At 49.9% G+C, this 24,087-nt stretch overlaps 1 protein-coding gene across 12 annotated transcripts in view; it reads left to right on the forward strand.

The window, feature by feature from the left end:
• CAMTA1 (calmodulin binding transcription activator 1) overlaps positions 1 to 24,087 on the forward strand; it is an 813,334-nt gene that overhangs the window by 469,109 nt on the left and 320,138 nt on the right. The window lies entirely within an intron of this gene.

Genomic DNA, 24,087 nt, shown 5'->3' on the forward strand with positions numbered 1-24,087 from the left:
TGGGCCCTGGAAAAGAGATGTGATGAAGACAACCTAATGTAATGCAGGGTTGAGGGAAGGCTTATCCAAGGAAGTGACACAAGGATCGGAAGGAAGGGTGAGTGTTGTCTGGTAAAGGGGAGAAGTATAATGGGCATCGCATACACATATTCATTCAGCAAATAATTGTTCGGGCACCTCTCATGTCCCAGGCATGTTCCAAGTGCCGTGGACATACGCTGGTGAGCAAAGAGGGTCCTCGTCCTCCGTGAGCTTAAAGCAAACTACAGAGTTTTGTGTATCTTCTGTTAGATTTATTGTCAGGCAGGTGATATTTTTGAAGCTATACTAAACCTTATCTTGCAAAATTTTGTTTTGTATGTTCTATGGCTGCTGAAAAATGCTATTCATTTTTGTATATTGACTTTGTATCTAGCTAAACCCTTTCATTCAGTCTAATAGCTAATCTGTAGAATCTTCTGTATTTTTCATATACATGTATATAATCATGTCATCTGCAAATAATGAATGTCTTATTCCTTCCTTTCTGATCTTTATACCTTTGATTTTTTTTTTTCCTGCCTTATTATGCTGGCTAGGACCTCCAGTTTAATATCAAAGAGAAATGGTGATTGCAGACATCCTTGTCTTGTTGACATCAGAAGAAAACTTTCAATAATTCATCTTTGATTACAATATTTGCTATAAGTATATTCTTTATCAGATTAAGGAAGTTCTCTTCTATATCCATTTGCTCAGAGCTTTTGCTTGTTGTAAATGAATATTGTTATCTATTCCATGTGAATGAAAACCTTTTCTGATCTTTTCTGAATGAGATAGAAAAAGAACATAGTTACCAAATCAGTCATCCTATGCCATGTCTCTGAGGCCACAGTAATCTGTTTTAGGAAAGACATCTGACACGGTAGGTGTGGGTTGACTGGGGCTGCTACTCAGTTGAACTTGTAGAAGTCTGCGGTCAGAGTTCGGCATCCGTCAGGATTCTGCAGGCTCCTGGATTCTTCATCCTCCTGGTGAATGAAGTAATGACATAAGCGGTATCACCATATTTGCTTCCTTTAGACCCATAGGGTGACGCTTGTCTCTGCCACTCCCCTAGGATATAGTCATGCTCTTGGTTTGCTATCTTAGATAGCTTGGGGGGAGGTACTTTCTGAGACTTCTACTTGGATTTCCCCTGTTGTACCTCCCAGACCAAGGGCCTACCATGAGGCTATGCCAACAGCCAAGTAGGTTAATCCCAATAACACATTTGAGGATGGGGGATATGACCACAGGTAGATCACAGACTCAGCAGATGCACTGTAAGTGGACTTTGGGCAGGAGTCCATTTATTACCAGGCCTCCACTCTCATGGGAGGAATATGATGATACTTGGGGTCTCTGAGTCTCAATATTAACTCGGGCTCTGTGTCTAGCAACAGTCGTCCAATTTCTTTTTTTTAAAAGATTTTTATTTATTTATTTATTTGACAGAGAGATCACAAGTAGACAGAGGCAGGCAGAGAGAGGGGCAAAGTAGGCTCCCTGCTGAGCAGAGAGCCCGATGTGGGGCTTAATCCCAGGACCCTGAGATCATGACCTGAGCCGATGGCAGAGGCTTAACCCACTGAGCCACCCAGGTGCCCCGTCACAGTCGTCCAGTGTCTGACTGTATATGGATTGTGCACAATAAGCCCAAAAACAGCAGTAGGAAGGACTGGGGCATCATCCCATTGTGTATACTTGCTGTGGAATTCCTTTGACTTGGGTACCTGGCCTTCTCATCTTTCAGTGGTTCCAGTATAAAAATTGGCTCGGGTCCAGAGACTAGGCAAGAGATTGGGACTTTTTATTGGGGTAATTGCCCTGTCTTCAACTCCCTGGGCATCCATCACTGATTTCTTTCATTGAACAAGCTTACCAGCTTCTCATCTCTCTTGTCCCATGTTCTAATGACCTTCTCTATAACTCTGCAGATCTTTGGCTGTTACTGATCTTGCTGATTGTTTCAATAGTTGGGACCCCTGGTGGCTGGGGGTTAAGCATTGCCGCCTCTACTGTCTGACATCCTGTCGCCCCATCGCTGTCAGCGAGCCGGATTCTCTATCAGCCTCTCCTTGCACCCTGCAGGCCCGGCCGACCAAGGAGCCATGGTCACCGCTGCACTGCTGGGCGCCTCCCACAGGCACATTCCTTATGACCTCAGAGTACAGTGTGTCCTCCGGTCCTTCCCGTGAAGCATCCTCATAGGCAGATGTTCTGGTCGTAGGTGTTAGCTTCCTGGGCCCTTTCGTCCCTTCCTCTGCCACTGACCATCGAAACTTCTCTTTTTACATACTTTTAGGAGCCATTCCAGTAGAGAGTTTACCGCATCTTCTGGGGTCTTCACCAGAGTGTTAGATCTCAGGAGCAAGCCCCTGGATTCACAGGCTCTTCATTATTCAGTTTTATGGTCAAGTGTCTTGGAGCAGGCACCTTCAGAATCTGACCCCTGAGTCCTTCCTCTAGTACTTCTTGGCCGGGACTTGCAGTAACTTTGGGGTCTAATCCCTGTCTTTCCTTATCAGACCAGCACCTTCCCCCTGGCTTATGCTGTTCTTTAACCCTACCTATAGGGCCAATACTTAGTAGGGGGGTGGGAACATCTCTGGAGTTGAGGGCTCTGCATTGTTTTTCTAGCCCAGGAGAGCCCTAGCTCTTCCTACGGAGGGGTGGGCACTTCTGCAGGCTCGGAAGATTCTGAGTTGTCTTAGGGAATCAAAATCTTTGAAGGCCTCCAAATGCCTCCATCCCACGTGTCAGGGTTCCCGATTTTCCCAGCTCGGACCCTGCCCATGGCATAACAAATGTGCTTCTGACGGGCATCTGCTCTGCGGTTCAGCCATTGTCTCTTAGACCATAAACTTGGGCTGCCCTGCAGGCCTCCACACCTGGCCTTCAGTTGCCTATTACTTGCCCTCAGCTTTTCATTATCTTCCTATAAATCAGGAGTCAGCAAACTCTTTCTGAAAGGGACAGCTAGTAAATATTTGGGGTCTGCAGGCCGTACCGTGCACCTCCGCTGCAGCTTCTCAACTCGGCTTTTGTGAAGGCAGCTTGGCCACGTTGCGTAAGTGAATGGGGATGGCCGTGTGCCGATAAAACTTTATTTACAAAAACAGGCGGCCTCCTGCAGGCAATTGTTCGCCTACCTCTGTGGCAGGGCGTCTGTGGCACTAGCCCCGCCATCCCATCAGCCCAGGCGGAACGCTCGGACACTGCCGGGGGCCACCTGCAATGGCGCAGCCACTCTCCGCTGTGCTCTGAGTCACACTCAGCTCTCTGTGTTTTTCTCGAGGTGCATCCATCTTGCCTCAGTTTCAAGTGAACCGGCTCAAGGTGTTTGTAATCGTAATCTTACCTCTTGACCCCTTGTCTCACCTGGGATGTGTGCCTATGTGTTCCCAATAGTGTTTAAATGCACCTTCCCTCTTCTCCTTTGATAACTGCCAGAGGTTTGTCAATATCAGGCTTTTCGAAGAATCAGCTTTTGACTTTGCTGATCCCCTCTGCTGTTAATGTGTTTCCGCGTCATAAATTCCAGCTGTGGTTTGTGCTATTTTTTCTCTTTCTACTTTCTTTGTGTTGCTTTTTTTCTCTTTGCATTTACTCTTTTCCCCCCTATTACTTAATGCATTATTTTCACCCATTCTTCTTTTTCGAAAAAATAACCCTTAAAGTATATGATTTTTTCCTCCAAGTGCTAGTTCAGGTGCACCTACGTGTCTTGATTGGGAGCATTTCTGTTGGTACTTAGTTCAGTGTATTTTATAATTTTCACTTTTATTTCTTCTGCCAGACTCGTGGCTTGTTGGGAGTATTTTAAAGTTTCCCGATACATGGCAAGAGTGAAGATTTCCATCATATTCTACCTGCAAAACTCTTCCTCCACGCGGTTTGCTTCCCATCTCTGTCGGATCTTTGTTCCACGTTCACCTTCTCAGGAGTTGGTATCTCTCCTCCTGAATTGAATTGTTCATTGATCTGTACTTATCCTCTTCATCTCTAGTAATGGTTTTGGCCTTAAAGTCTATTTTATCCATTTTATTGATTAGTATTTGGAGGATCTCTTTCCATCTTTTTACTTTGAACAGTTCATTTCCTTATGTTTTTTTTTTTTTAACTATGCCAGGTTTAAATAGCATCTCACATTTTATTTTTAATTCAGACTCCTAATCCCTTCCTTTAATTTGAAAATTGAGTCTATTTATATTGGCTGTAATTGTTGATAACTGAATTCATGATTATCATCTAGAACTTTCGGATTGTTCAGAGGTTTTCGTGTGTGTTTCTTTTTATTCTCCTTTCTTTCTGTGTTTTCGATTGATTAAACTTTTCCCTTTTCCACCTTTTACAAAAATTCCTGTGGTTTGGAAGTTGTAGCCTTTATTTCTTCAATGGTTATCGTACAAATGTTAACATAGGTACCGGACTTGCCAGAGTCTGAAGTGACTCAGTAGCTTGGCCAGTCTCTTGAACGATGCAAGAAATGCAAGGGACTTAGCGGTGACCAGCCCCCGCCCACACCCTTCTCATCTAGCCAATATGTTCTTGCTGGGAATGTGTCGAGTGTATCTTGATTATTTTATATCCCACAAGATAGATACTGTTATCATTCTCATTTGCACAGCTAATACTTTCATCCTTTGTTTCGCAGATGCTCATTGAACACTATGCACTAGGCGCTCGTCTAAGCACTTGGGGTCCACAGCGGTGGCGCAGAGGAAGGTCCCCACCTTCGTGGGCTTTACATTCCAGCTGGAGGGGTGTCAGATTCTAAATCAGAAATGTAATCTATGCTTAAATTATGTCAGAGCTTAGAAAGGGATAACTCCCCTGGGAGAATGAAAGAAAGGGCCAGTGGAGAGGTGAATGCAAGTAGAGCCATCTATGGGGTGGGGTGCTCAGGGCTGACCTCAGGGAGGCCGTGAGGTCTGAGTGAAGGTTGCAGGGCCGAGGGAGGGAGCCATGTTCGCCAGTGGAGGAACACGGGAGCGGTGAGGTGGGAGTGTGCTTGGCAAGTTCAGAGTCGGCAAGGAGACCACTGGGGCGGGCCGAGTGAGAGAGGAGAGCAGAGCAGCCAGGAGGTGGAGGGCCAGGTCCCGGGGGCCTTGCAGGCCGTGCATTGTAAGGGCTTTGGCCTGTGGCAGCGGGGAGCTGCTGGAGGGATCTGAGCCTAGCAGCCGTGGGATCTGCTTTGTATTTTGAAAGGCTCCAGCCCACTGCAATGTCCACTGTACCCTGGGGGAAGGGGAAAAAGGCGGTTAATAGGCTGTCTGAGTCAGTCTGGGCTGCTGTAACAGACGACCATGGACTGGGTGGATTTTAAATAAATTCCTCTCAGTTGTGGAAACTGGAAGTCTGTGACCAGTATATCCTCATGGTGGGGTTCTGGTGGCAATCCTCTTGTGGGTTACAGGCTGCTAACTTCTTCCTCTATCCTTACGTGGTGGGAAGACAGAGGGGCTCTCTGGGGTCCCTTTATAAGAACACTTATCCCGTTAGAGAAGAATGACCGAATCGCCTCCCCGATGCCTCATCTCCTACTGTCATCGTGTTGGGGTTTGGATTGCAACATATGAATGTGGGGGTATACACATTCAGTCCACTCGATGAGGGGGGCAGTTAGGAGGTTAATGTAATAATCCAGACAAGAGATCCTGGTGCCTGGGGCCGGGGTATAGCCAGGCAGATGGTAAGAAGGGTCTCGCACTGTCTGATCTGAAGGTGGCCCACGTGGGTTTCTTCATGGATCAGGTGTGGGGGTGGGCATCAAGCGTGTCAGGCTTTGTCCTGAGCAGCTAGAAGATGGAGTAACCATCCCTGGAGATGGGCAAGCTGTAGGAGGCACAGGTTTGGGGAGCAGAGTAGGAGTTTCATTTCAGACACATTGAACTTGAGATGTTTAAATTCAGCTAGGCAGTTGGATACCCAAGACTGAGGTTTCAAAGGCAGATCCAGGCGTTTGTTTTCGGCCTGAAGCTTATGCAATTTTAAGGACCTTATTTAAGAAGAAAATGCAAAATTGCATAGAAATCAGATACAAGAGAGGCCCAGAAACTTGAGCTCTACTGAGTCTACAGAGAACTGCCTTTCTGGGGTGGGGGAGGGAGAAGTCCGTGCCAGAAATAGAAAGGCGTGTGTCTTCAGCACAGAGGTGGTGGTTTTAGTTGTGAAATGTTCAAGTCCTCACCCCCAGTACCTGTGAGTGCGACCTTATTTGGAAATAGGGACTTAGACATACTGAAGCGAGGTGGGCCGTAGCCCCAATGAGACCGGTGTCCTTTATAAGAAGAGGAAGGATGGATGCAGACCCACAGGAGGGCGCGAAATGAAGAGGGCAGAACGTGGCACGATACAGCCAAGCCACAGGCCACCAAGGTTTACCAGCACAGCCCGGACGTGGGGAAGAGACAGGAAGACCCTTCCCCTGAGTCCTCCCAGAGAAGCTGGGCCTGCCGGCCCCTGGAATTCAGTCCAGCCTCCAGAACTGAGAGAGGATACATTTCTGTTGGTGTAAATTGTTCAACTGTGTGGTACATGGCGACCACAGGAATCGGGGTTGGTAAGGGAGGGGGTACGAAAGAAGCAGCCCCAGGGTCAGCCCCGAGGCTCGTGAGGGAAGGAGAAGCTCGCCCCCTTGGGCGGGCTCCCAGGACTCAGCCCCGAGGCCGCAGCAGGAATGGATCCCTGTGGAGCTGGTTTAAGACGGATGAGGAGAGAGCGGGGCAGAGAGCGAGGGTCTGCTGAAGGCTGGACCTTGAGGGGTGGGAAGGAGCAGAGCTTGCAGAGGGGAGAGAAGTTGCTGGAATGTACCCTCGGTTCTGCCATGTCCTTCCTCACGCCATATTTCCGCCTCCAGGACCGTCCTTCTGGGACGGCTTTCCCTCTGCCTGAAGCACATTCTCCAGAAACTTCCTTCTTGGAGTCTTATTGGCAGGGAACCCGCCAGGTTTTGTTGCGGTTTTGTTTTGCTGCTGCAAATATCTTCATTCCCTCCTCCCCCTTGAAAGACTTTTTGGCTGGATGTACGATTTTAGGTTGACAGTTATTCTCTCTCAGCACTGGAAAATATTAGGCCCGTGTCTCCTGGGACGTACGGCTGCAGTTGAGAAATCAGCTGTTGGTCTAATTGTCATTTCTCTTATCCTGACACGGCCGAGGAGGCCCCCTCCCCCCTTCCCTCTGTGGCCCGTGTTCTCCCAACGGCGACTCCGGCGAGAGCTTGCCTTGGCTTTTCCTGGTGGGGCTGCACCGGGCTTCGAGAATCTGCGGATGGCCGGATGCATCTCCGACCTTCAGAGGTCATGGACACGGTCGGGCAGGCTCAGCCCTACTGCCCGCCTCTCCCCTCCTCCCTCTGCACGCAGACCGCGGGGGGGGGGCCTCCCCTGCGCGCCTCTTCACCCCGTGTCGCCTCTTCCAGCACCTGCCCTCCGTATCGGCCTTCTCGGTAACACCTTTCGATTTATCTTTCAGTTCACCAATTCTCTCTTTGGCTACCAAATATTTCCCTTACGTCAAGTTAAGTGTTTATTACTGTGTTTTTTTTTTTTTTTCCCCCAGAAGTTCTGTTTCCCTTTTACTTCAAATCTGCGCCGTCCGTTTCCAGCTTCTCTTGCTCTGTCATCGTCTTTGCCTCCCGCTCTCTTCCTGTGAGCAGACAAAACAAGCCAGGTTTAGCTGCTGCTTCTCATTCCGATATCTGGGTCTTTGCTGTTTTTTGATTTTCAACTTGATTTTGTTCGTGTTGGTTTCCACTTACAGAGGAGCATTTCCTCCTGGGCTCGGTGGTTTCTTGCTTTTCATCTCACGCTCCTAAAACGATAGCCGCAGTCATGTCAGCAGGCAGCGATCCCAGGACAGGGTCCCTGTCCTTCCTGCACGTGCCCGTCCCACCCGCGGAGTGTGGGACCTTCCCTCGACTCTGGGCCGAGGAGCCTCAAGTCAAAGAAGTTGCAGTCACATTTTGGAAAACAAAACAAAACAGAACCCTGAGCCCTTAATTAATAGCTTAATGTAATTTCTAATTATGTTGGGGTTTTTAAATCTTCTTCCCTAGATGAACATAAACTGTGACTAAATATTTTCTGAATAATTAAATTTAATATTTTTAAATAATTAGGACATTGCTGTTGAATTCATAATTAATCATTTTTTTCCCTTTCATGTGAGACCTTTTCCATTAGTGTAAAGAGATTCCAAAATTGTAAACCAAACAGAAGCAAGAGATGCTTCGATGACTTTGAAAATTGTGTCACTTTATGATGCCCTCTTGTGCTGCCTCTGACCAACACCTTTTGTTCTCAGCCTTGAATTTTCTGAGTTGGGAAACTCCTTTAATTTTCCTCTGGGGCTGTCATCTCTGGAATCACAGACCTGAGAAGCTGATGGGGCCGTGGAACTCCATCCCTCCCTAGAGATGAAGCGTCCAGAGAAATGTATTTTTCAACAAATACCAGGTCTGTTTGTGATAATGGGACGGGGAGAGTGTGCCTTTGATCACAGAAGTGGTGCACCGTCTCTTCTCTGTGTGAGCCCAAATTCATTGCTGCTGAGGTTCTGTAATGCCAAGTCTTGCAAAAATGTCACTTTAATAAACAATGAAGCAAATTCTCACTTAATGATGAGAATCCCAATACAAAGATGGGCTTTCCCTTTTGTATTATTATGAAAACACACACAGAGCCGCTACAGTTCCATACCGTATAAAGGGTAGGCAGTAAAGTCTCCCCCAGGGCCTCCTCCAGACCCCATGCTCCGAGGGGTCTGGTGGGGTGTCCCAGCCCCCCTGCCCTCCTTCCTCACGCTTTCTCCTTTGGTTTCTAGGCAGACAGTGGACACAGAGAGCGCCGTGAGTCTGGTCTTTGTCGTCAGGTTCCCCTTTGGGCCTTTCCGCCAGAAGGGAAGGGGAGGAACTCACCGGGACGGAGCAGGCACAAGCTGAGGCTCCGCTCACATCTCCTCTTCCCCTCAGAGCAGCGTGGAGAGGTAGATCTGTCACCTCTGATTCACAGTAAAGGGACGAGGATCTAAGACAGCAAATGCTGGGGCACAGCCACATGGCTAGCTGTCCTCGGAATAAGCCCCAGGCTCCATGTCACGACCATTTCGGGAGGAGGGGCCTCAAGGTGCCACAGACCTTGGGGAAGAGGTATGTCCCTTCCCTACCTTGAGCTCCCTTAGGCCCTTAGCCCTCTGCCTTGGCAAGGGGACAAGTGCGAGCTCTTCCAAGGGTGCTTCTGGCCCAGATGAGAGCTGGGACCCGAGGTGAAAGCAGCATTTCCTGCAGGAGCCACAAGGGAGCCCAGCAGGGTCTGGCCATTTGGCCTCATTGAACAGAACTTTCATGGCAAATCCAGTCTTGCGCACCTGAATTCTAAACGAACCGATTTCCCAGGACAGTGGGGATACAGTAGACAATGTGAATATAAATATAAATAAATAGTATTCCATCACATTTACTCATTGGCTGTGAAGCTGTAAGAGGCAGTATAACTGGTAACACTCCCCTGTGACGGCCGTCTGTCTGTGACGGCCGTCTGTCTGCGACGGCCGTCTGTCTGCGACATACGGGCTGTACGGCCGAGGCTGGTCACGGTCACGCAGGAGCTGTTTGTCTCCTCCCCGTGCCGGATGGTGGCAGAAGGGGAGGCCGTGTCACTGGTGCCCGCCAGCGCCCTCCGGGGCCGAGCGGAGCCTGTTGCACGGATTTGGGAGGCCAAGTTGTGTTGGACTCATCAGGCTTGAGTTAGAACTCGGGGAGGTCCCGCGCATCAGAGTTTAGGGGGCCCTCAAGCACATGGAGACAGGTCTCCGGACACTTTTACACTCTTAAATCCAATGACCTCAAGGAGCTTTAGATTTTGGGGTTATAGCCCTTGACCTTCCCTGTATTTGCATTAAAGCTGAAGGAATTTTGGAGGCACTCCTCGTCCTGAGCACTGGGTGACATATGGAACTGTTGACTCATGGTATTGTACACCTGACACTAATATAACACTGTACTTCAGCTATACTGGAATTAAAATAAACACTTAATTTTAAAAAATGGAAGGAATTTAGAAACCCAAGGATACGCAAGCGTTGCACATTCCATGAGCTGTCAGTCCAGCCACATCATCAGTTAGGGAAACCTCTGGAAAACACCGCTGCCCACCAGAGGCAAACCGTGTCTGAGGGTCACCACGAGGACAGTATGCATGCTGACCACACTTGAGAACCTCTGTCCAAGGCACAGCCCTGGAGAGCTGACCAGAGGGAGCTCTGGTCCAAACCAAGAAAGACTCTGGAACTGTGCTCTGTGTTTGCTGTTCAGGCAGCAAGTGGAAGTGGGGCAAGAGGGCCCCCAGTGGGCGCTGCTGGACCGGGGTCTTGGGGTACCCCCACTCTGTCACCCACAGTTCACTGTCAGGAGACTCTCATAAAGGAGCCTTGCACGGACTGGGAACACATGTTTATTTTATGAATGACTTCGGGGAAAGAGGAAAAAAAAAATCATCCAGAATGTCATCCAGGAGGCTGTGTTCTTTTTATTATGTTTTGTCGGTAAACAAAAAAAATTGCCACATTTAATACTTACACCGGTCCCATGGGATTTCTCTGACTAATGTAAAATGACAGTTGTCGCAACATTCTATATAAATACAAGTCTGTTTGCGGGAGCCTGTTCTATTTTTAATGTAAACCACACCTAACTTGCTCTGAAGAATTGTACCCTTGGAATTTAGAGTCCTTTCTGCTGTCTATTCGTGGTGCTGCATTGTCTTCGGAGCAGCCCGGAAGAAACCAAAGGCATCCCAAACTTTTTAGTTTAATGTGAGAATTATTCACCTAATTTCCCTGCAGCGATTGTGTTACTTAATTTATTGTTGTGCGGAGCTGCGAGATGATGTAGCTAATGAGTGACACAGTGTACTTGGCGAGCTGATCTATAATTTAGGAGGCCGCTGATGATCTTAGTGCTGTCTGCAGTCTGAGCAGAGCAGGCAGTAAAAATAAAGAATATACTCACAGATTATATAAATATGCGCAAACCCACAGAGTCACGCAGACAATACCTATTAGTAGGCTTGTAGCCCCCGTTGGCTACACAAAACATGAACGTAGCTTTCCACCATGAACAGGGAAGGCTGTGTTTTGTAAGTTTCTGCCAGACTCTTCCGCCAGCCCCTGCGAGGACTGTGAGCTCCTGGAGAGCTGGACCAGGGCAAGCATGATGACCTTGGCGTCAGCTCTGCTCCCTCTCGCTTCTCGACCACTTCTTCCTGCACCTCTTCCAAGGGCGCTGACAGCAGGGTGGCCCTTACGCTAGTAGTGGGGCCCCTAGCTGCTAACTGGCATGTAGTTGTCGAACTTGCAGGGCACTTGAGGTTGGCCCCCTTTGCAGTTTTCAGACAGGTCTGGTGAACGTGTGTCCAATTTCGACTCTAGTGGCGATGGTGAGCTTCCCGCACGAGCCTGGGCTCTTGGCAGTTACTGGCCACCCGTGGGAATCGACACCAGTGGAATCCCACCTTGTCCTCCTGACAAAGAGGAAAAGACCTGTGGATGGCTCTGATCTGCACCGGGCTCCTGGCAAGAGCTGTTGCTTCTGTGCACCTTCGTCCAAGGTCACACCTGGAAAAAAGCATCCCGAGTGGGTGCAGATAGAACACGCTGTTCTTTCTGCTCTGAAATTCCCTTTGCATTGGGAGATTTCCGGGCAGAGGTCCCGTATTTTGTCAGCGAGAAATGTCATGGGGCTCCTGCCGTGCGCGGCCGTGGGCACCAGGATCTTTGTGTGTGATTCAGACAGACAGCTGGGAAAGGCAAGAGGCTGAGCCTGCATCTTTGCAGGGGTTCTTGACAGCCCCCCGACACCACATTGCAGATTTTCCGATAAATGCATAGATTCCCCGCATGCCCCTGAGCAGCAGCGAGCCTGGCATATTTACATACTATACGTACGAGGTTTAAAAGTCAACTTCAGATTTGGTTTGCCTTTTGCAGTCTCTTAAATAAAGCATTTTTGTAGCCTACTCAAAATCCTCTCTCTGTGTTTACATTTTAATGGGCATTCCAGTGAAATGGAGAATTTTTTTTTTTATTACTTACATTTATCAAGGGAGGAGGTGTGATGGAAGCAGCCAAATGGAAGGGCTGCCTCTCTTCAGACCACCGGCTTCTCTCCTCAGCAGTGGGCTACGGTCTGATGTCAGCTAAGCTTGCCATTTAGCCAGGCAAGCAGAAAGGAGAGGAAAGGCTATTTTTATTTGGGTTTAAAATAGCTATCCCTGAGAGTTTGTAGAATTTTAAAACAGTGCTTTAGATCTCAAACATCACTGAAAGAAATGAACATGTGTAAGGAGAATATTAAATCTCGTTGACCTGCGTGGAAAGGAGAATCTGCTTCATTTAAGGAGGTGCTGTTCAAGAGCTGTCCTTGCTGGAAAAGAAAAAGGCGGGGAGAATCAGTGTCCCCGGCAGGGCAGAGAAGCCACTGACCAGTTCCTTGTTGCAAGTGCCCCTGACGAAAGAGCCCCAAGGTGACCTCAACTGCTTGGGGACAGATTTGGTTTCTGTAGCTACATTAGGGGGACCCCCGTTCAGGTCTTGGGGCACAGAATCTACTTTCTGAAGGGCAGTAGGTTCTTCCGGTGTGGAAACAAATTTCTGCGTTGGCCAGCAGAGAGCCGACGTTAATATCCTCTTGTGTGAAGAGCTCCCTCAGGCCAGGCCGGTCTCCAGGACTTTGATGCAGTGGAACCGCCAATGTCTTAATTTTCCTCCGGGGATGTCTCGCTCTCTCCTCCCTGACATTCCCGGGCGATCCCTAATTAAAGCTACAGATATGGTTTAAAAGTACACTCACCAGATGTTAGTTTAAAATGACCTATAACTGGCAGCAGAGATGGGAGAGGCTAACGTAGCTGAGGCCTTCCCGTGCCTTTTCCTACACTGTCATTCGGTATGCAAATGAAGCCCAGCAGAATCTCAAAGCCAGCCTTGCCAAGCCATAAAACCAACTGCTTTGAAAGCAATGCATCAGTAATTCTTATCACCTGACATCTGGAGTGCGGGAAAGCTCACTTCCTAACTAGAACATGTCATAGTGTGACTTAGGAGGAAGCTCGGGTTTTGCACGCCGCAGACAGTTTAGACTGATGGATCTGCTTGCTGGAGCCCATACCACTCCCTTTAGGACAAACCATTTTTTAAACTGAACCCAGGCTCTGAGGTGCGCCTGCCTTGATTTGACTGTCCCCAAACACCACAAAGGAAAAGGATCGCCAGCAAGTCAGAGCCAGCGGCCACCCTTCTGGGGTTCTGTTTTGATTTTTCTGGGAAAGTTCCAATTATGCTTTAAGTGCGTTGGCTCTCCGGCTCTCACGCAGTCCTGGCCTGCCCTGCAAAGCCGAGGGATGAGGAATGCACATTTGGCGATCAATATCGTGGGAACGAGAGAACTCTCTCCCTGAGGACTGAAATTTATAGGCAGCATGCTCCTATCGACACATTTATCAAAGTAAACATATAGGTTAAATTACAGTTTACCCAGCAGCCACCTGTCAGTTCTTGGGGACACCCCCAGTCCCCGAGATGCCCATCAGAACAGCCAAGTGCTCTCCCCTCCGCTCATTGGCAGCTTCCCGGCCGGATGCCCTTGAGCTCGGGCTCGACCAGAGGCTTCCGGGCTCTGTTTAAAAAGATGACCTTGTACTTGAGATTCATGCACATCTCGCTCTGGAGACAAGACCAAGGCCAAGCCCTCACACAGAGGAGAGCGAGGCCGGGCTTTGGACTCCGAGAGGACAGGTAGACACCCACGTGCGCTCCCCTGGGCTGAGCAGGCCGGGGTGAGTCACAGCGCGGGAAATGCTGCCAGTCGGCGGAGGCAGATGTGTTCCCAGATAATGTCGAAAACAAGCCTGCCGCTGCCTTGGTAGTTCAGACACAGACCCAGGTTTACGTTGTAAGTAAAATGCGGTTAAATAAGACTACCCTATCAGTAGCCGAAAAGAGAGCCTGTAAGGCAGACCAGGTACTTCAAAGACATCGTTAAGTATCAGCTAATTAAAATGGAACCACAGGCTCACCAGCTCCAGGAACAGGGCTTTCCTGCCCAAGAAGCAGCCTTGTGGTGAGTGCCTGTGATTTTTTTTTCTTCCCCATTTGTTATCCCATAGGGACACACAGCACAAGCCCAGATCGGTCATCCCACCGTCTGTTGCCTCCCCGGACTGGGTGTTGGGCTGGAATACTTGGGATGGTGGTCAAACCGGGGGTTGGGGAGCAGGCGGGGGTTGCCCAGATGGCCCCCCCTGAAGTTGCAGTGAGTTGAGCTGCGTAGCTCTGCTGGAGCTGGTAGAGTGCGCCTGTGTGTCGGGGCTGCAGGTCCGGCCGTTCATCCAGCCCAGGGCTGGCTGGGGGGATGGGCTCTGGCTTAGGTACCCAGCTTGGGAAGCCAGCCTTGCTAGAATGGGCTCTGGGGCCCAGAAAAAGCTAACTGACTCACAAGCACAGGCTTGTCTCATAAACTCCTTAGAATGTCAACGAGGTTTAGAAAGTTTCCTGAGAAATGAAAGGCCTAGAGACCTGAGGTCAACAAGGCCAGGCCAGTGTGCCATATTGGTGGCCTTTGTTGGTGATCTCTGTTGATCACATTTCTGTGTTTCATGTCCTAAGGAACACAGGATGGATGGGAACATCCTGGTTAGGGCTCAGCGCTGGGCCTGGTTCCCGAAGCTCCCAGAGCCAACTGCGGGGTCCTCTCTTCCTGTCCTCCTGAGTCCCCATGTGTGTCCCGAGGGACCCGAGGCCTCCCTTCACTTGCTTTGAGCGGAAGCTTCCACCCAGGAAGAAGGAAAATGGTGGCAGCAGAGCCCAGAGGCCGGTTTCCCATTTGCCTTGTGCTCCTGAGGCCGCAGAGGCAACAACCAATAAATGACTCAGGCCTTGACCTCTCTGGGGAGTGGCTTAGGCAGCTGGTGGCAGATCGCTGAGCAGGAAGGTGGTGAGTCCACGGTCACCGAGCTGTTCCAGGAGGCCTGGCCTAGAGTTAGTTGATCAGCGCCTGTCGCCTCATGACCGGCATGGGCGCTGGGGACCTGCGAACTCTCTGCAGCCTTTCCAGGTGTCTTCTCAGTCTGCCCCATTACCCGCCTCCTTTGTAAGGGCGTGAAGGGGACTTGGAAAGTGAGGACAGGGCATGTGCAATTGGGAATTGTGATGCTGAATTCCAGGTGTCAACTTGGCTAGGCTGTGGTGCCCAGTTTTTGGTCAAACACCAGCTGCTATGAAGCCACCTGCAGACGTGGGGTGAAGTGGATTGGCCTCCATAGTGTGGGTGGGCCTCGTCCAATCAGTTGAAAGCCTAAGAGAAAAAGATTGAGGTTTCCTGGAGAAGTAATTCTGCCAAATGGTCCATTGCATATACAGACCACATCTCCTCGACCCATTCGTGAGAGGAAGAACATTTGGGCTCTCTGCATAGTTTGACTAACGTTGCTAATGCTGTAAACTTCGGAGTGCAGGCGCCCCTTCAAATTGGTGCTTTTGTGTCCTCGGGGTAAGCACCTAGTAGCACCATTGCTGGGTCATAGGGTAGGCCTGTTTTTGACTTTCTGAGGATCCTCCCTATTGTTTTCCAGCGCGGCTGTGCCAGCTTGCCCTCCTGCCGTCAGTGTAAGAGGGTAAAGAGAGAGAAAGCCAGGCGAGGGCGGGTCACTTCAGATACAGAGCTAGGGAAGACCTCTCTGAGAAGGTGACATGTGGTGGGAACTTTGGCCATCATTTTTCAGAGGGGTCTCCAAGAGGCTAGGCGACTCACCCAAAATGGCAGGTCTACACAGCAAGCACCGGCCTGTCTGCCTCCGGGGCCTGTCCTGTCCTGCGTACCCATTCGGGGTTCTGCCCGCACTTCCCCTTCTCAGACCACTTCCATACTCACCTCTCTGCTTGGGGTCCTTAGTCTCTTTTCTTTTTTCCTGCAGACACAGTGAGGAGCAGATATTCAGGGCCTGACCCCGGGGCCCACAGCCAATGAGGGGGCTCCAAACACTGCCCCGTCCTGGGAGGCAGCAGACCTGTCCTGGAAAGGGCCAGGTGATGAATACTGTCAGCTTGGCGGCCCTGTGGTCTCTGTTGCAGCTCTTCAACCTTGCTGCTATGGCGCAAAATCGGCCATGATTTCGTAAGCAAATGGACAGGGCTGTGCTCCTGTAAAGCTTTACGGAGATGGGCAGTAGGCTGGGTTCGGCCCAGGGACCAGCTTTGGCCAACTCCTGCTCTGGTTGGCATATCTTCTGTTCTGCAAGGACTTCCCAAGGAAGCCGAGACTGAAGGGAGGCCTGGCATTCTTGGTCTCGCCCTTCAGCATCCGGGAAGAGCTCTGTGAGGTGTTTCACCCGGCTGGATGCCCCCAGAGCAAGAGGATGAAGTCGGAGCTCTGTCTGACGCGCAGGCACAACTCTGCGGAGAGACCCCGATGAAGGGAGGTCCCAGGAAGCCGCCTGTCCTGTGCGGTTGCTTTCTCCCATGGGCCACTAATGATGTCATCCTTTTGTCCATCTGTCCATCTGCTGTCCCTGCATAAGTTCTCCCTTCGATCTGTGCGTGCATCGGTCCAGCCACCACGTACGCACACGTGCATGCATCCTGCCTTTTGTCCATCCGTCCCTCCAGCCACTCCTCTACCCACCCAGCCCTCCGGCCGTGCCTCCATCCGTTCCACCGTACACAGTACACACCTACCTCACTCCTTCTATCCGTCCACCCATCCACCCACTCCCCCAACGGATATGCATGCATGCATGCATCCATCCATCCATCATCCAGACACACACACACACACAAATACATCTATATACAACTACCTTATTCCTTCTACCCATCCACCACTGCCCCCAGCAAACATGCATACACTCGTACATGCAACCTTCCATGCATCCATCCATCCATTCATCACCTCATTGACAAATATGTCCTCAGATCCTACCTGGCACCAGGCCACGAATTAGGCCACAGGACTTCAGTGGAGACCAGGACACAGTTTCTGCTCTCAAGGAGCTCACTCCATGAAAATACTCACATAACCCGTCAACTAAGGGAGTGAATGCTGTGATAAAGAGATGGCGGGGAGTAGCCTGGGGTGTTGGCTGGAGCCCTTATCACCCCAGAAGCCTTCACTTCTTAGACCAAGCCACGACTCACTCCCATCGTCTGTCACACTTTTAAGGACACCAGTTCCTTGACTCCAAAGGATCTCTGAGGTCAAGTTTTCCGAGGTCTGTGGGCCAGCCTGTGTCCTGGGCTCTGGATCATAGTCCAAGGCAGGCAGGGACCTGCCTCTCAGCTGTACAGAGCCCTCGGCTGCCCTGAGGTTTAGAGTGGGAAGAAGAGTTAGTTCCCAAGGACACAGGGACGGTGCCGAGGAATGTCTGGCAGGTGGGGTTGGGGAGGGTGGCCATGAGGAAGAGAAGCAAAGTCACCCCTGTCCTCTCACCCATGGAAACAGGTGACCAGCAAATGTCTGGTGAGCAGAATGGGACACCCTCCAGGAAGTGGGGAGCAGCTGTCCTCGTGTCCAGTGAATTGAAAATATTTCCTTTCTCTTTGTTATCTAGGAGCACACAAAGTAGGCTGGAGATTGTTTTCGGTAACAAAGGCTAGGCCGAGCTCTCTTGTTAGGGGAGTCCATTTCTCCCTCTGAATTGAGCTGTCGCCCAGTGTGGAGCAACCCCCCCCCGCCCCGCACCCCCCACAAATGCCGGTGAGAGCAGCCCCGGGCTGGTATTTGCCAGCCTGGGGTTCCCGCGGCTGCCACCCGCCCAATGTCTGCGTGATTGTTCCGCTGTGGGCATCGTCTGTGTGTGCGGTATCTTCAGACAGGCTGCGCCCGGCGGGCTGGCCAGGGTCCAGTGCTTTCTCTCCAAAGAACTCAGAATCGTGACTGTCTCATCCCCATGGGAGAAATGAGATGTGGTGTCTCTGCCCCGGGCGGGAAGCAGAATTAGAGCAAGGATTTGGGAAGGAGCTCTGGGCCGGCCTCCTGGGAGCTGCGAGGGGGAGCGGGGCAGGCCAGCCTGTGGGCCCGCTGCTCCATGCGGCCCGGAGCCCACCGTGCCGGAGAGCGGGCACCGGCTGTCTCGCTTCTCCGTGTGGTTGGGAGCACGTCGTGGATAGCAAGCGTGTCTGCTCTGTCCTGGGGCAGTTTTGCGCGGTTACCTCATTTCAACTTCGCGCCGACCCTGTGAGGGAGGTGCCGCCAGCAGCTGTATTTTGCAAATAAGGAAAGAGAGGCACACATGTTTCTTCCTTCAGGAAAATGGTCTGCCCCCAGGTGCTGTTGGAGCCCCCATAGGGGGCATCTCTGGAGTGGCCGTGGGTCTTGGATGGCCCGGAGTGGTGGGCAGGGTGCTATGGCCAGGTGACCCCAGAAGACCTCCAGAGTCCGTGGTCTGTCCAGAGACAGCGGGGTGGATATGGAGGCTAGGGGTCCTCTGGGCTTCCTTGGGGTAGGGAGGTAGGCCCCTGCCACCCTTCCAGCCCTGACCCCACTGGCCACTCCTCTTGTGGTCTCCAGGGCTGCCCTGGTGAGCCATCGCAGTGTCACGGCATAGGATTTGGGTTTTTTCCCGCTGAACCGGCGCCCACATGGCACTGATTTGTACCCTGTTCCACGTGTGCTTATGGGGGTGGGGCTTGGGCCGTGGGGAAGACGTGCAGCTGGAGAGCTGTGAGGTCTGGGATGGGAAGAAGGGAATCCCCGTGCTCACGGCGAGGTGCCCGCAGTGACCCTGGAAGAATGTTCCTCATTCTTAAAATCCTACAACGCTTAGAATCCTCAAATACAGGGCTGGAGCCACGTTAGGAAACAAGTGACCTAACCCCTATCTAGGAAACAGGAGAAGAGGCAAGAGGAAGAGGGAAGGCAGATGCTGTCCGACTCACCCAGCAGGTCACTGCGGTGACTACCAACTCACCCAGCAGGTCACTGCGGTGACTAGACCCTTGGGCAGCTTGAAGTTGGAGCCGTCTCGCGGCCAGGGCTGCTTGGCCAGTGGGCAGACTGTCTTCCTCCCTGGCTGTTTTCCACAGGCCTATGCCTGTCTCTCGAGAACCATTTCCCGTGTTTCCTGGGAGCACCTGTCAGACGCGGATCTCCTTGCTCCTGTGAAGGTCTGAAGCGAGTGCCCAGCGCGCTCCGCGGGCGCTGCTTCCGCTGCCCAGCATCTCACAGCTCCGGTCGTCAGCTCCTTCTCCGTGACCCCGCACACTGCTAAAATATTGTCCTGCGGATAGGAGATGAAAAGGGTACAACCTTATTTCTTCAATGATCGCCCAATCTAGCCCAGAGGTATAATAAAACCCCAAACTTTCCTTTCAGGAATCATCTTTTATAAGTAATATCTTTCCACGTTAAGTGGTAGGCACACAATTGTAAAATAAAACACAAGACTCAGTGACTCCAGGTGGCTCGGGGCGGGGAGGGTGAGAAAAGGCTGCCTTTCATGCTGGTGAGCTTACAGGGAGCCGGCCTTCCTGGATTGTGGGGTGCATGGCACCTGGCGGTCATCGATCACTTATGCTCTGTCGCCCAAAGCTAGAGGCCCCTGCCTGGGCCATTTTGGCCATCCCCCTGCAGTTAGGTAGGATGAGAGCCTTGGATATCTGTCTAGTAGAGGATTTGCTTTTCAAAGAGTGGTGAAAAGAGTAATGGGATTAATTATTATCTTGTTTCCCGACGCTCTGTTATTATTTACTTTGGAGAATTCCTTTAACCACTATAATAACAGATGCATCTACCTTCGTGCTCTGTGGGGGGGGGGGTACCGCATCTCTCCCCCACCTCTCTGTCTCCCACAGATTATCAAGATCTTGCATCGCACTTACCTTTCCTTATCACTGTTGGGATAGTTTAGGGTTATCATTTATACCTGTATCCCTATAAAAATGTGTGTGATAGTTTTGCCTACTTCTTTGTTTTTAAGCTTTGCCTATTTTTGAACTTTATGTCACCAAGACCTGCTATGTTGGTGCATAGCCACAGCGGGTGTGTGTGTGTGTGTGTGTGTGTGTGTGTGTGTGTGTGTCATTTTTCACAGCTGTATAATATTCCACTGGAAGGTCTCTGCCGCAGTTTACCTCACTCTTCCCTTGCCTGCGGACATCTGTTGTTTCCAGTTCAGCACTGCCAGTGCCACTGTGTGTGTGTGTGTGTGTGTGTGTCCCTTGGTATCCTTGGACAGGAGTCCCAGGTGGGGTGCCCAGTCATCTACTGCTGTGACACAAACCGTCCCACCATCCCACACAACCACACCATGTGTGCTGCTCCCAAGGATCAGAGGGGGTGGCTTAAGTGGTTGGGGCTGGTCTGGCACCTCTCTGAGCCCAGAGTCCAGGACCTCTCCTCACGGGCTTTTCACCTCACCTCTCCCGGCATGGCAACTTGGGGCTCCTTGTGCAGGTTTTCATGGATGCTTCTGATGGTCAACTCTGAAGTCTCAGCCCGGCACTCCCACCATGTTTTGTTGGTGGAGCCAGTTGCTGGGTCAGCCTAGGTCCAAGGGCAGAGCCACTGGGTTTCCCAGAGGAGGGGCAGCAAGTGGTTCTCTTTAGTGGAACCCACAGGGCTGGCAAATACTCATCTTCATAAGTCAACCCAAGTTATTTTCCGAAAGTGATTGTATCATCAACAGTCCCCCCAGCAATGCAGAAGTGATTCCCAAGGTCTCTGCCCTCTGCAGACCTTGTCAGAGTCTTAGTTGGTATCAGCTGAATGTGTGTAAAATGGGATCTGGCCATGACCTTATTTGCATTTCCCTAATCGTGAGTGAGGTGGGGCATCTCCTCGTACAATTATCAGCCACGTGTTTCTCCTTTTTCCTTTTCAAGTCTTTTGCCCATTTTTCTATTCAGTTGCCTCTTTCTTATCATAAGAATTATTTATATTTTCTTGAAGCAAAGCCTTTTTCCTTTTGGGTTTCAAATAGCTTTTGTTTTCCAGTTTGTAGCTTTTCAGTTTCTTTAAGGTATCTTTTGATAAACAGAATTTCTCGCTTTTGAAATAGGCGAATTTATCAATATTTTATCTCATGGCTAGCACTTTTTAATCTTCTTTAAGAAAGAAATCCTTCCCTGTCTCAAAGTCAGAAAGATGTTCAGCACAATTTTCCTTGAAGTTTTAAGTTTTGGCTGCTGACGAGGATTAATGTCTAGGAGCTGTCATCACTAAGCTGAATTTTAAAGCATTGGCTGCAGTCACTCTGGTTGTCATATTGTCACTGACCTTCCCTGCTTTCTGCTCCCAGACACATGTGGAGAAGCCCAGTGTGCGTCGGTGGAAAGACGTGGGACGGAGAGTCATCAGGACTGTGGGGTCCTGAGCAGGCATGTTGGGTGTGCCTTGTGGGGGGGGCAGGGGTCCCTGCTGGAGGCTTCCCCGTCGTGGTCAGCCACACTGAAGCCCTAAATGCCAGGGAAGCCCAGTGGGGGCTGCTTTTACGAGTTAAGCTGGAGTAGGGCCTTTGGCAGTGGTAACCTGGGGCTTTTAGCGCAGTTAATGGTATGAGGGTTCGAAGCCTTGCGGGGAGTTAGTCTGTCTCTTACCCAAGAGTCAGAAGGTATTTCCCTGGAGGCCGGGAACTGAGAGGAGAAAAGAGCACGGATGTCCGGGATTCTGGTCCCAGGGCCGCCTCTCCTTGCCGTGTGACCTTAGGTCATTCTCCCTCTCTGATAGTCAAGATACTTCTTTATAGAATGGAGGGGACCATCGGTGGCCCGGACAGTCTCTCGGTCTGTCCCCTTGCGAGTGGTCTCTGGGTTGATGACAGCAGCAGATGTTTGATGACGCTGCCCTGCCTCACGCCGAGGACATGCGACTGGAGCAAGAAGAGCCCAAGACTGAGCTTCAAGTGTAAGCAGCCGGCAGCTCGCACTCATGCGTTCGTTGGTTCATTCATTACTTCTGTTTAAATTCTGTTAATTAACATACAGTGTATTCGTTTCAGAGGTAGAGGTCAGTGATTCATGAGTTGCATGTAACACCCCGCGCTTTACATCACGTGCCCGTCGCCCCGTTACCCCATCCCCCGCACTCCCTCCCCTCTGGCAACCCTCCGTTTGTTCACTACAACAAAGGGAGTCTCTCATGGTTTGTCTGCCACTCTGATTTTGTCTAATTTTATTTTTCCCTCCCATCCCCTAGGATCCTCCGTTTTGTTTCTTAAATTCCACAATTATCATATGATAATTGTCTTTCTCTGATGGACTTATTTCACTCAGCATAAGACCCTCTAGTCCCATCCACATTGTTACAAAGGGCAAGATTTCATTTCTTTCTTTCTTTCTTTTTTTTTTTTTTTTTGATGGCTGAGTAATTTCCACTGTATGTATAGACCACATCTATATCCATTCATCTGTCAATGGACATCTGGGCTCTTTCCGTAGTTAGGCTATTGTGGACATTGCTGCTATAGACATTGGGGAGCAGGTTCCCCTTTGGATCCTTGGGTAAATACCTGGTAGTGCAATTGCTCGGTGGTAGGGATAGCTCTATTTTTTAACATTTTGAGGCGGCACCAGTTTGCATTCCCACCAGCAGTCCCTTTCCTCTGCACCCTCACCAACATCTGTTGTTTTCTGACGTGGTAATTTTAGCCATTCTGACGGGTGTGAGGTGGTGTCTCATTGTGGTTTTGATGTGTATTTCCCTGATGCTGAGTGATGCTGAGCAGTTTTTCATGTGTCTGTTGGCCATTTGAATGTCCTCTTTGCAGAAATGTCCGTTCATGTCCTCTGTCCATTTCTTGACTGGATTATTTGTTCTGCGGATGTTGAGTTTGATAATTACTTTATAGATTTTGGATACTAGCCCTTTATCTGATAAGACATTTGCAAACATCTGCTCCCATCCTATTGGTTGTCTTTTGGTTTTGTCTCCTGTTCCCTTTGCTGTGCAAAAGCTCTTTATCCTGATGAAGTCCCATGGTTCATTTTTGCTTTTGTTTCCCTTGCCTTTGGAGACGTGTCTAGCAAGACGTTGTGCAGGGCCGAGGTCAGGGAGGTTGCTGCCTGTGTTCTCTTCATGGATTTTGATGTTTTCTTGTCTCACATTGAGGTTTTTCATCCATTTTGAGTTTATTTTTGTGTATGCTGTAAGAAAATGATACAGTTTTAGTCTTCTGCACGTGGCTGTCCAATTTCCCCAACACCATTTGTTGAAGAGACTGTCTTTTTTCCATTGGACATTCTTTCCCGCCTTGTCGAAGATTAGTTGACCATAGAGTTGAGGGTCCATACCTGGGCTCTGTGTTCTGCTCCATTGATCTATGTGTCTGTTTCTGTGCCAGTACCATACTGTCCTGATGATGATGGCTTCGTAATAGAGCCCGAAGTCTGGAATTGTGATGCCACGAGCCCTGGTTTTCTTTTTCAACATTCCTTTGGGTATTCAGCAACTTTTCTTGTTCCATACAAATGTTAGGATTATGTGCTCCAGCTGTGTTATCAATAGAGCTTGCACTGAATGTGCACATTACTCTGGGTAGCACAGACATTTTACAATATTTGTTTTTCTAATCCATGAGCGCAGAGTTTTTCCATTTCTTTGTGTCTTCCTCAATTTCTCTCATGAGTGTTCTATAGTTTTCTGAGTACAGATCTTTAACCTTTTTGGCTAGGTTTATTCCTAGGTATCTTATGGGTTTTGGTGCAATTGTAAATGGGACTGATTCCTTAATTTCTCTTTCTTCTGTCTCATTGTTTGTGTATGAAAATGCAACTGGTTTCTGTGCATTGACTTTATAGAAAGCTTGCTTCTTAATTGGGCATTACTTCCCTACCGTTTAGAATCACTGCCCCCTGGGAGAGGCTCATGTGCCCCAATCAGCCTGGCCAGTGAGATTTTCTTTCTGGGTATTTACCACAATCATCAAGTATTGTTTTGAAAATTTGAAGTATCTTGTTTTGTTTTCTATCCTTGAGTTTGATTCCAGCTTTACTGAGGTACAATTTACAAATGAAAATAGCATGTATTTAAGGTGTACACGGCGATCAGTTGCTCTGTGTATCTGTTGCGGGGGT

This window comes from Mustela putorius, unplaced genomic scaffold (genome assembly GCF_011764305.1).
Source record: "Mustela putorius furo isolate JIRA1106 unplaced genomic scaffold, ASM1176430v1.1 tig00003853_pilon_pilon_pilon, whole genome shotgun sequence".
In the NCBI taxonomy this organism is placed as follows: domain Eukaryota; kingdom Metazoa; phylum Chordata; class Mammalia; order Carnivora; family Mustelidae; genus Mustela; species Mustela putorius.